Source organism: Castor canadensis, chromosome 3 (assembly GCF_047511655.1).
Source record: "Castor canadensis chromosome 3, mCasCan1.hap1v2, whole genome shotgun sequence".
Classification (NCBI taxonomy): Eukaryota; Metazoa; Chordata; class Mammalia; order Rodentia; family Castoridae; genus Castor; species Castor canadensis.
In genome coordinates, this window is record NC_133388.1 from 41,268,255 (window position 1) to 41,279,622 (window position 11,368).

An 11,368-nucleotide genomic window follows, 5' to 3' on the forward strand; every position below is an offset into this window, starting at 1 on the left:
CATATCATCTTTGCTAAAGAAGCAAGGGATGAAGGAGAGAGAAGGAAAGAAGGAGAAGGAGGAGGAAGAAGGAAGGAAGGAAGGAAGGATGGAAGGAAGGAAGGAAGGAAGGAAGGAAGGAAGGAAGGAAGGAAGGAAGGAAGGAAGGAAGGAAGGAAAGGACAAGGAGAAAGGGGAGGAGGAGAAAGGGGTGGGGAGGAGGAGGAGGAAGCAAGGTAGATAGATCTTTATTTAAAGGGGCTGGGGTAAACTGGAAGAGACTGCTCTAAACCAAGAGAAAACACATTCTCCTGTGTTACCTTTCATAGACAAGTGGGAGTCCTCTGCCTCACGAGAGGCAACAGGGGGCTCAGTGAAAGATAAGGGTGCTAGTCCATTTTCTGTTGCTATAACAGAATACTACAGACTTGGTAATTTATAAAGAAAAGAAGTTTATTTGACTCACAGTTCTGGAGGCTTAGAAGTCCAAGAGCATGGCGCCAGGATCCGCAGCCTCTGGCAAGGCAAGAGGACCGTGAAGAGGGAAAACTTATTTTGATAACAACCTGCTGTGCAGAAAATGAGCCCACTCCCATGTGAGCTAATTCACTCCTGGAGAATATTGTTAATCCACTCCTGAGCGTGCAGGCCTTACCACATAACCACCTCTCATAAGTCCAGCCTCCCAACACAACTTTGGAATTTGGGCTTCTTTTTCTTCTTTTTCCTCCTTCTCCTCCTTCCTCGTCCTCCTCCTCCCTCTTCTTCTTCTTCAGCTGTGCTGGGGTTTGAAATCAGGGCCTCAACACTTGAGTCACACCCCAGCCCTTTCCACTTCAGTTAGTTTTTGGGTAGAGTCTTACACTTTTCCCTGGCACATTATCCTCCTACCTATGCCTCCCACATAGCTGGGACCACAGGCATTTGCCATCATGCCTGGCTTGTTTTGGTTGAGATAGGGTCTTGCTAACTTTTTCCCCAGGCTGGTCTTGAACCACAATCCTCCCAATCTACACCTCCTGAATAGCTGCGATTACAGATATGAGCCAGCCCTGGAGATTGGACTTCTAACACACAAATTTGGGGGATACACCCAAACCATAGCAAGAAAATAGTCACAGACAAACCAAGAAGCTACCCTTTCTTGCACTTTTGAATGAAATTTCAGCCCAACAATACCTACATTTCTCAGAGGTATAGGCCTGCCATGGTCAGCTTGCTCAGTGTGACCAGAGCCCACCATCCTGGATATTCTACAGTTTCCAGGCCACTCTCTTGTGCTAGTGTTAGCTAACTGCCTCCTCACGCCTTACCTTAGTTTTAGCACAGATTGTTAGATTAGCCACAGGAGCAGAGGCCTTTTGGGGCCTGTTTGTAAAACTCACGAAAACTGACTAATAAGCCGGGTGCTGGTGGCTCAGACCTGTAATTCTAGCTACTAGAGAGGCTGAGATCTGGAGGATTGTGGTTCCAGGCCAGCATGGGTAAGTAGTTTGTGAGACTCCATGTCCACAATAACTGAGCAAAATGGACTTGGAGGTGTGAGGCCCTGAGTTCAAACCCCAGTACGGCCAAAAAAAAAAAGCTACATACTAGCCTCCACCCTAAGACAGCCAGTGTTACATGTCTCCTTGCATACATGGACGTGGGCTCTAGGCTCTGATAAAAATAGTAAATCTGTGTAAAACCTTCAGAAACAACCATTTCGGCTGTGCCCAGGTCTGATCTGGCTTTAAATCATCAAAGTGGGGATGAGAACAAATCTAGTCCTTCCCATTTCTACAGAAGAAGGAGACCTTTCATGTCTTCCCACAGTTGGGGCGGGCCCCTAAACAAACAGCCATTCACTCAATACCTTCATTGTCTTTTGCTGCTGTTGAATAAGCAACAGTGTTGAACAGGGAGCCTGTGAGGAGTCTACCTAACAATCCCTATTGCTGTCAAATCCCAGAGTAACTCTTTAACCCTGCTTCCAAGGGAATGAGGGAATTCAAATGGGCCCAGGTCTCCAGGACTCTGCAAAATCCACTCCATAAATGCCCTTCCTCCACCAGTTTATGGGACATTTTAACTGCCAGGAGAGTCAGTCGTTGGCGCAACAGCTCCATATTTTTTTTTTTAAAGAGTCTTACTATGGAGCCCAGGATGGGTGGCCTGGAACTCATGATCATCTCCATTGCCCTAATTCTGGGATTATAGGTATGTGCCACCATGCCTGAAGGGTAACCGCTCTTTTTGCCTAGTTACAAGTGTAAAAATAGCAGATGACAGGTGTCCAGCAAAAAGTGTTTCAAGAACCCCAGCAGGCTCTGGGGTTTGAGGATGACCTGGGTTTGGATGACTCCACATTCTCACCTGCACAGGAGGGAAACAAGAGATTGTTAAAAGGTGAATGAGCAAGAGATAGAGGTTTCTAAGTATATTTTAAAGTTACAATGCTAACAGTTGCAATAAACAGAAAAATGGTAATTTTTAATTTTTTTGGAGGCACTGGGGTTTGAACTCAGGGCTTCATTCATTCAAAGCAGGTGCTCTGCTCCTTGAGCCACACCTCCAGTCCATTTTGCTCTGGTTATTTTGGAGATGGAGGTCTCATGAGCTCTGTGCCCCAGCTGGCCTCAAGCCGTAAGACTCCTGATTTTAGCCTCCCAAGTAGCTAGGATTATAGGCATGAGCCATGGGAGCCCAGCTGAAAAATGACAACTTAAAAAACTGGGTGTGCATACAGGGACAATGACATATCTAAATCCTCGTCTCTCAGAGGAGAGCAACAGAAGGGAAGCAAATTATTTAGAGATAAAGAGCGAGCCTTTTGGAACTCGACGTGGGTAGCGGTATGGCTGTGGCATTTCATTGCTGGACTTTCCCAGCTTTTTCCTTTTGCATCCTGTTCAAGGATGACCTTGATTCAATTTTTTAAAAGAGGATAACTGCACTCCATGTGCTAGATTGTGAATCTCTCTCCCCCTTGAACAATTAGTTGACTTCACTCTGTTCTCTTCTCTGAAGCTGAGTTTACATGCCCTGCTTTGGGAACATTGGAACGGGTTTATAATTTATAGCCCCCTTGTGTCTGTAAATTTCTGTAGCTCCTTTAAGTCCGTTGTGTGTCTCTTGATTTATAAGATGCTAGCAAATCATTCCAAATAAAGCCTTCTTTTCTTACAAAAACACACAAGGAAATAGCAACAGATGATTCAGAGTTGGAGGTGAGTGTTTTCATCTCTGCAGCATTGAGCCGGGAGGCCAAGTAGCACCTTGTCTCTGCCCTGCTCAACTGGGCCTGGTCCAACCTCACAGCAGGGCTGCCTCCTGCTTGATCCTCTCCAGCAAACTCGTCTCTCCCTGCCCCAGCCTTCCCCAGCAGGAAACCTTGGACCCATTAACCTCAAGTTCACAGGCCTGTCATGGGACTATGGATATGCGTCAGGAGCCCAGAACGCCAAGATTTGCATTTGTAACTCTTTGTTTTCCTGAGAAGAGGGTCTAGACAGTCGCTGGGAGCTGAGAATTGAAATGGTCTAGCTGTCTGTAGGTCTCCAATACCTCTCACAAAGCTGGCTTTTATACGTAGAGAAACAGTAAAAATTGTGATTTTTGACCCCATATTATGGTTCTATAATGTAGCATAGTGGCCAGCAGCCCCAAGTCTGGACCAGGTTCCACTATCCAATAGCTGTGTGTCCCCAGGCCTAACCTCTCTTGATTTCCCAGTTATAAAATGGGACAAATAATGGTACCTACCTTATTGTCCTGTTGTGAGGGTTAAACAGGTGCATACAGATAAAGTGCTCAGAACAGAGCCCGGCAGCAGGGCAGTTTTAGATGGACTCTGGTTCCTACTTTGTGCAGACTGACAACTCACAAAGGGTCAACATCAATCATTAACCAGGGGTATCTTCTGTGTTTTTGGGGATGCAGCTGAGGTACATCCTAAGAGTCAGTTCAGAGGCCCTAAGTGTGTACACGACACTGCAGTGATGCCATGAAGAAAAGCAGGACCTTCCCGTGACGTGTGTGTGTGTGTGTGTGTGTGTGTGTGTGTGTGTGTGTGTACGCACACATGTGCAATCATGGTGGCTACTGTGTTGAGCACTTACCCCGTGGCCCCCTGAGTCACTTCATCTGCTGGGCCTAGAAAGACTGTGTATCGCCCTAGTCTTCATTGTCCTCCCCTCTGTCCGCTTATCAACCTTCACTCATCCTGGAAGACTCAGCTTGAGTGCTTCCTCTGTGGAGTCCTGCCGCCACCGCCTCCTCACATGCAACACGCTGCTTCTCTTTGGGAGCATCGTGCTTACTGGCTTTGCTGCAGGCTATGCCCTGCATTAGCTCAGTTAATCCACAACAACCTTTGTAAAAAGCAGAAATAATCATTAGCCTCCAGTTACTGACATGACAAGATTAAATATATACTTAGATTAAGTGTTACAGAAATATTTAAAATTCCATCTACTGGAGGTCAGGACCCATTATTGTACCCAGTTCTCCCTAATTCCCCCAACTCCTGTACCATTATTTGGTCTTTCACTTGTGTAATGCCTCTTGTGACTTTTTGAAGTCTGGGATCATATTTGAATCATTTCTGTATCCCAAGCATCTATCATTGTGCCTGGTAAACAGTAAGTGCTCAATAAATGTTAAATGAGTGGAGTGATCTTGAATTCAGGCTCTGCAATATTTTTGCCATAGCTCTTTCCAGATTGTAACCCTTTAAAAGGGTTGCTAGTACCAGGCACTGATGGCTCACACCTGTAATCCTAGCTACTCAGGAGGCAGAGACCAGGAGGACCTAGGTTCAAAGCCAACCCTGGGCAAATAGTTCTCAAGACCCTATCTTGGAAAAAACCTTCACAAAAAAGGGCCAGTGGAGCAGTTCAAGATGCAGGTCCTGAGTCAAGTCCCAGTGCTGAAAAAAAAAAAGAAAAAAAATGCTGCTAGTCTTTGATCAGGTAATTTGTAAACACCTAATTAAATAGACAAATATTTATTTAGTACTACTACGTGACAAGCCCCAAGGTTACAGAGTAAACAGAGTGGCAAAATCCCCTTCTTCTTGGAGCGTCCATTTCTTTGCATCGAAGAAGGTGTCACAGGCAGCACTGGCAGCGCCATGGTGGTGCCTCTTGCTGGGGAGATAGGGCAGATGGGTCTCTCAGAGGAACAAGCCAACTGAGTGAGTACCCAACTACTCCCACACGGGGGCCAAAATACAGTGCTCCCAGCTCCCAGGCCAGCTGAGGGCCCAGGCCTCTTCTCTGGTACACACTGTCAGAGCAGCCCTAGCATCTGGCAAAAGCCACCACACGGTCAGGAAGGGCTCCTGGCATTCCCATCTGGGTTGCCCTTCACACATGTGTGCAGGAGCTGCTGCCTCTTTCTCCTCCTCCCTTCTCCACCAGGGCACATGAGTGCAGGGGCTGCTGCCTCCTCCTCCTCCTGCCTTCTCCACCCAGGGAATGAGCCTGGACAGGCTCCATGACACTGATGTCTTGCCTATTGCTGTTAGCTTGGGAATCAAGACGGAAAGTGTGGCCAAGTTTACAGGGAGGGGAAGCTGGAAAGTTGAGGCAAGAGCTGGCTCAGAGCTGGAAGTGACTGGGACACTCAAGGTCAAATGCAAGCAGATGCATTTGCTCTGAGACTGACCTGGGATCCAATGTGCAGTGCTCACACCCTGTGTCCTCCTTATGTTCCCCCCATGCACATGAAGGATGGGAAGGCATATTGTGCTAACTCAAAGAAAATCTTGCTATTGGATCATGAAGGTTGCACACAGAACCAGAAGATAGCTGCTCTACTTTGGATCTAAAATGTCTCCCACTTGGTTTTCACTTTGGCACTATGGAAAGGTGTTGGAAATCCTTTAAGAGGTGGGGGATTTTAGATCACTGACAGTGTCCTTGAAGACACCCTGTGGGACACTGGTCTCTTGTGCTCTTTTTCACTCTTGGCCATGAGGTGAGGGTCTCCACCACAAGCTCCTACCATGATGCTCTCATCACATGCTCAAAAGCAACTGCGCCAATCAAGCATCAACTGAAACCTCCAAAACTGTGAGCCAAAATAAACTTCTCTCCTCTTTATGTTGATTATCTCAGGTCATTTGTTACAGTAATAGAAATTGCCTAACATAGTGAGTCACATCAGCCCTCAACCACTTTCTTTCAGTTGACTTTCTGCCCAGCCCTTTCAAATAAACAGCAATCTGTTCATCTGACCTCCTCATTCCACCAACAGAGTCTCAGCACTGATCTTGAGTGTACTTCAGCAGCTCTTTCTGGGGTCTCTCCCACCCTGTACTATCTCCCTCTATCTCTCCCACGCACGCACACTCCGGCTTCTCCAGTGAGCCATTCTACTTCAGTGACTGCCCACACATGCCTCGGGTTACTTGGGGAGCCGGGCAGCTGGTATTTACAGGCTTCCTTACCCTGGAAAACACGCCAGCAGGGGAGCAGTCCCAGCTGCCTTTCTTCTTTTGCTTTTTTTCTTTTCTTCCGCTCAGTTTGTCGTGAGTGTGAAAGAAAGCCCAAGGACACTTCAGACCCCTTCTTGTGCCCATCGCAAGTGCCACTACCACTATGGGCCTCACCATCTCCTCTCTCTTCTCCCATCTCTTCAGCAAGAAACAGATGCGCATTTTGGTGGTTGGATTGGATGCTGCTGTACAAACTGAAGATAAGGGAGATAGTCACCACCATTCCTACCAGTGGTGTTAATGTGGAAACAGTAGAATCTAGGAACATTTGTTTCACAGTATAGGATGTTGGTGGTGAAGATAAAATTAGGCCTCTTCGGAGGCATTACTTCCAGAATAACCCAGGGTCTTATTTTTGTAGTAGACAACAATGACTGTGAATGAATTCAGAAAGGAGCAGATGTGCTGAAGAAAATGCTTCTGGAAAATGAGCTGTAGAATGCAGTGCTGGTGCTTTTTGCAAACAAACAGGATTTGCCAAATGCTACGGCCATCAGTGAGATGACAGATAAACCAGGTCTTCAGTCTTCGTAACAGAACGTGGGATGTCCAAGCCACTTGTGCTACACCAGGAACAGGCCTGAATGAGGGACTCAGCTGGCTGTCAAGTGAGCTTTCAAAATGCTAAATGAAACTGGCTATCTAACCAAGGACATGTTTCATAGAATTCGTCTAGGCTTGTTACAACAAAATTAATTTGCATCTTGGTTATTAAACAGCATTTGGGACTGGTTTGGGCAGAATATTACAGCGTTTAAAACTTGTTTTGTTGCCAATTACTTTTACCAAGTATCATGTTGCTATTTAGTAATATGCTTGGTGTTAAAGAAATTCTCCTGGGGGGGGAAAAGTATCCTCTTAATTATACTTCCCTTAAGCTTATTGTGACACTTTTAAATGAATCAGTTTTGAATGTTTTTGAGCCCACAACAAATAATGTTTCAAAGTTACCCCCTTGCTACTTTACCAACACTAGTATCATTCCTGGGACAGTCTGCTGATTTATAAGTGTAGCATTCCATTTGTATTTACTTATATCCCTTGCCAAAATTTTTTCTAATACTGCTTGAACCAGCCAGGGAAACGCTCCAAAACACTATACAGTGTTCTTGCACCGAGAAACTTTTTTTCCCCACCGTTGACTCCTGGCTTCCATTGGCCAAGCTTACCTTGATGTGGTTTGGATTTGGTAGTTAATTCTGTGCTGTTTACAAAGAGTTCGTACTGACATGGTTTTTAACCCTCAGCAGATTGTCTTCCTTTATATTGTTATCTTTTTTATGTTGCATGCTGCTTTTAGTATCAGCCTGACTCTTTGTCCAGTGTATGATAATTCTGTTAATGTTTTATTGTTTATTGGTGAATATATCTTCATTAAGAGTTTTTGAAAAGCTCATCAAAAGTAATGAACAAGTTTTCTTCATAACCCATTTGGAATTATTCCTAATAAAATGATTATATATATATATATATGCATATATATATATAAACCCAGATGTGCTCCTGAAGAACTGTAGTCTAACAGGATGCTCTGGCTTGGGTCAACCACTTGACAGAGAGAATCTGGAAGAATTTCAGTAGAGGAGGGAATACAGCATCAGTCAGTGAAATGCTTGGCTCACTCTTACTTTTTTTTGATTGGGGGAAAACTGGGGTTTGAACTCAGGGCTTTGTGTTCACTAGGCAGGCATTCTACTGCTTAAGCCATGCTTTTAGCCCTTTTTGCTCTAGTTATTTTGAAAATGAGATCTCACTTTTTGCCTTGGCTGGCTGCAAACCACCATGCTTCCTTCAGATTTCAGCCTCCCAAGTAGCTCAGATTATAGGTGTGAACCACTGGTTCCGGCTTCATCCTTACAATATAGTTACTCCACGCAGCATGGAGTCTTTCCTCTCCTTCCACATAAATACTCATCATTAAAGCTGAGTATGGAGGCTCAGGCTTGATATTCTAGCACTCGGGAGGCTGAGGCAGCAGGATCAAGAGCTCCAGACCTGATTGAGCTACATAGAGAGACCCTGTCTCAACACCACCCCCACCCCCAAACAGAACTTTTCCTTGCTTTTTTTTTTTTTGAGGAAGGTTCTCACTATGTAGCCCAGGCTGGCCTTGAACTCTGCATCCTCCTCCCAAATGCTGGGATTACACCAGCTCTCAGCCTTAATTTTTTTCTTTTTTTGGCAGTACTGGGGTTTGAACTCAAGGCCTCATGTTTGCTAGGCAGGTGCTTTACCACTTGATCCACTCCACCAGGCCTTTTTTGTGTTGGGTATTTTTGAGATAGGGTCTCACATTTTTTGCCTGGGTTGGCCTCGAACTTCAATTCTACTTATCTCTGCCTCCTGAATAGCTAGGATTACAGGCATAAGCCACCAGCACCCAGCTTCATCCTTAATTTTTAAAGATTCAATTCATCAGCTCCTTTTCTCTTTCTCCTTCCCTGAGTCTTGAGTCCATAGTGAGCTCAAGTTGCTCACAGAGATGTCCCTGGATGTGCAACAGATTTAGTTTCTTGCTGTGTGTCTCCTCCAAGACTGATTACAGACCTGTTCATTGCCAGCCTCACAGGTCCCTGCCGAGGTATGTTCTGAGGACACAGTGGAGGGGCCGAGCTCCTTGGAGGCAGAGGGCAGCCTCCACCCTGTGAGCTGCCCATGGGTTCTTGTCATCTTCACAGGTGGGTGGCAGGCATCTGCTTCCTCACTGATTGATGACTATTAAATATGGAAAGGTTCAAGGCCAGCCATACTCCAACGTGCATCACATCCTGGGTGCTGGCAGTCCAGGATATGGGGTCTGGCATCCAGGAAGACTAGGAGGACGATCTGGAACCAAAGTCAGCACAATGAAAGCACTGATCTTGGGGGGGTGGTCACGGGACATGGCTGTGGGAGCTTACACTGAGCACCCCAAAGTCACTGGTGGACTTCTGCAATAAGTCAATCTTGCTGCATTAAATGGAAGCGCTTGCAGCAGCAGGCATGGACCACACGATCCTGGCTGTGACTACCTATCACAGGTGCTGGAGAAGGAAATGAAGGCTCAGGAGCAGAGGCTGGAATCCGAATCTCAACCTCCCATGAAAAGGAGCCTTTGGGGACAGCTGGGCCCTTGGCACTGGCCCAAGACCTGCTCTCTGAGACTGCAGACCCTTTGTTTGTCCTCAACAGTGATGTCATCTGTGATTTTCCCTCCCAAGCCATGGTGCAGTTCCATCAGCACCAGGGCCAGGAAGGCTCCATTCTGGTGACCAAGGTGGAGGAGCCTTCCAAGTATGGAATGGTGTTATGTGAGGCTGGCACGGGCCGCATTAACCAGTTTGTGGAGAAGCTGCAGGAGTTTGTGTCCAATAAGAGCAAAACAGGCACGTACATCCTGAGCCCTGCTGTGCTGCATGTTGAGCTGCAGCCTACTCCCATTGAGAAGGAGGTTTTTCCAGTTATGGCCAAGGAGGGGCAGCTGTAGCCACGGAGCTGCAGGGCTTCTGGATGGACATTGGACAGCCCAAGGATTTCCTCACTGGCACATGCCTCTTTCTGCCGTCACTGAGGCAGAAGCAACCAGAGAGACTATGCTCAGGCCCTGGCATCGTGGGCAACATGTTCGTGGACCCAAGGGCCCATATTGGCCAGAACTGCAGTATTGGCCCCAGTGTAAGCATGGGTCCTGGTGTGGTGGTAGGGGATGGTGTGTGCATTCGGTGGTGCACAGTGCTGAAGGATGCCCACATCCACTCCCACTCCTGGCTGGAATCCTGCAGCATGGGCTGGCATGGTCGTGTGAGCCAGTGGGTGCAAATGAAGAATCTAAAAGTGCTGCATGAGGATTGTCATAGTTAAGGATGAGCTCCACCTCAATGGGACCAGTGTACTTCCCCACAAGTCTATTGGAGACTCTGTGCCCGAGTCTTGCATCACATCATTATGTGAGGGAATTGTGGGGCTGGCTAAGCCCCCATTTCTCAACAGCAGGGAGGGCCACTGGCTTGACACATCGGAAGGCCCTGGACTTGGTGCCATTTGTCTGGGAAGGATTGGATGAGGCTGAAGCTGTTGGACACCTGCCTCCTTGTGGATATAAATTGGTAGGATCCCTGCTGGGCATACCCAACAAACCCCATTCCTTCAAGAAGGGCCAGGGGTCAGGGCTATATGGAATAATAATTTCATGTTCACCGTGGTCCAGATTAAAAGTCAACCTCAGGCCTAATGAGGGCCATGGCTATGCTCCTATCAATGAGGCTCTACACAGGCAAGAAGGAGGTTGGATGCAATGGGGTGGTGCTGGGGGGACAGGGCCAAGGGAGCTCATAAATAAGGCTCAGCCCAGGTCTGGGTTCAAGGGTGGAGGTTCCAGGGTGGTGCAAGCTTTGTGCATTAGGCAGCTAAGGTACTTGTACTGGATACCTCGTCCCAGTCCTCTATAGACACCGTGCTGGCTTTGCAGAAGATGTTTTTTTTTTTTGCTCATCAGATGCTTTTTGATTCAGGCTCTACAACAGGGAGGGGATGAGGACTGCCCTATGTGTCCTTACTGCCATCCCTCCAACCCCACAAGTCCATGGGGCCCACTTACTTGCAGGACTTGTGGCCACAGGGCTGGAACACAGCAGAGATGGGGTGGGCGTAGCAGATTGGGCAGAGTTCCTCCTCACTCGTGGGCTACAGGGAGGACAGTGGAGGGTGGGTTGGGCCTGGATTATGCCTATATTGGTGTGTTACACTATATTCAAGTGGCGTGGACCTGGGCACTGTGGTCCACTCACCAGGGACGGAGCTGCTGGCTGGGCAGATGCAGCAGTCAGGTGTGCCAGCACCTGCTCCACCTGGGCCAGCTCCCCAGTACTGATATTGTCTGTATCTGGGTTAGTGATAGGTGGTGTCAGGTCCTATGTGGCCCTAGAACTC

At 47.2% G+C, this 11,368-nt stretch overlaps 2 pseudogenes; both read left to right on the forward strand.

The window, feature by feature from the left end:
- The first annotated feature begins 6,222 nt into the window (after positions 1-6,222).
- Positions 6,223-7,858, forward strand: LOC141421282 (ADP-ribosylation factor 4 pseudogene; annotated as a pseudogene).
- Positions 7,859-7,966: 108 nt separating this feature from the next.
- LOC109691140 (mannose-1-phosphate guanylyltransferase catalytic subunit beta pseudogene) lies at positions 7,967-10,659 on the forward strand (annotated as a pseudogene).
- Positions 10,660-11,368: the final 709 nt, after the last annotated feature.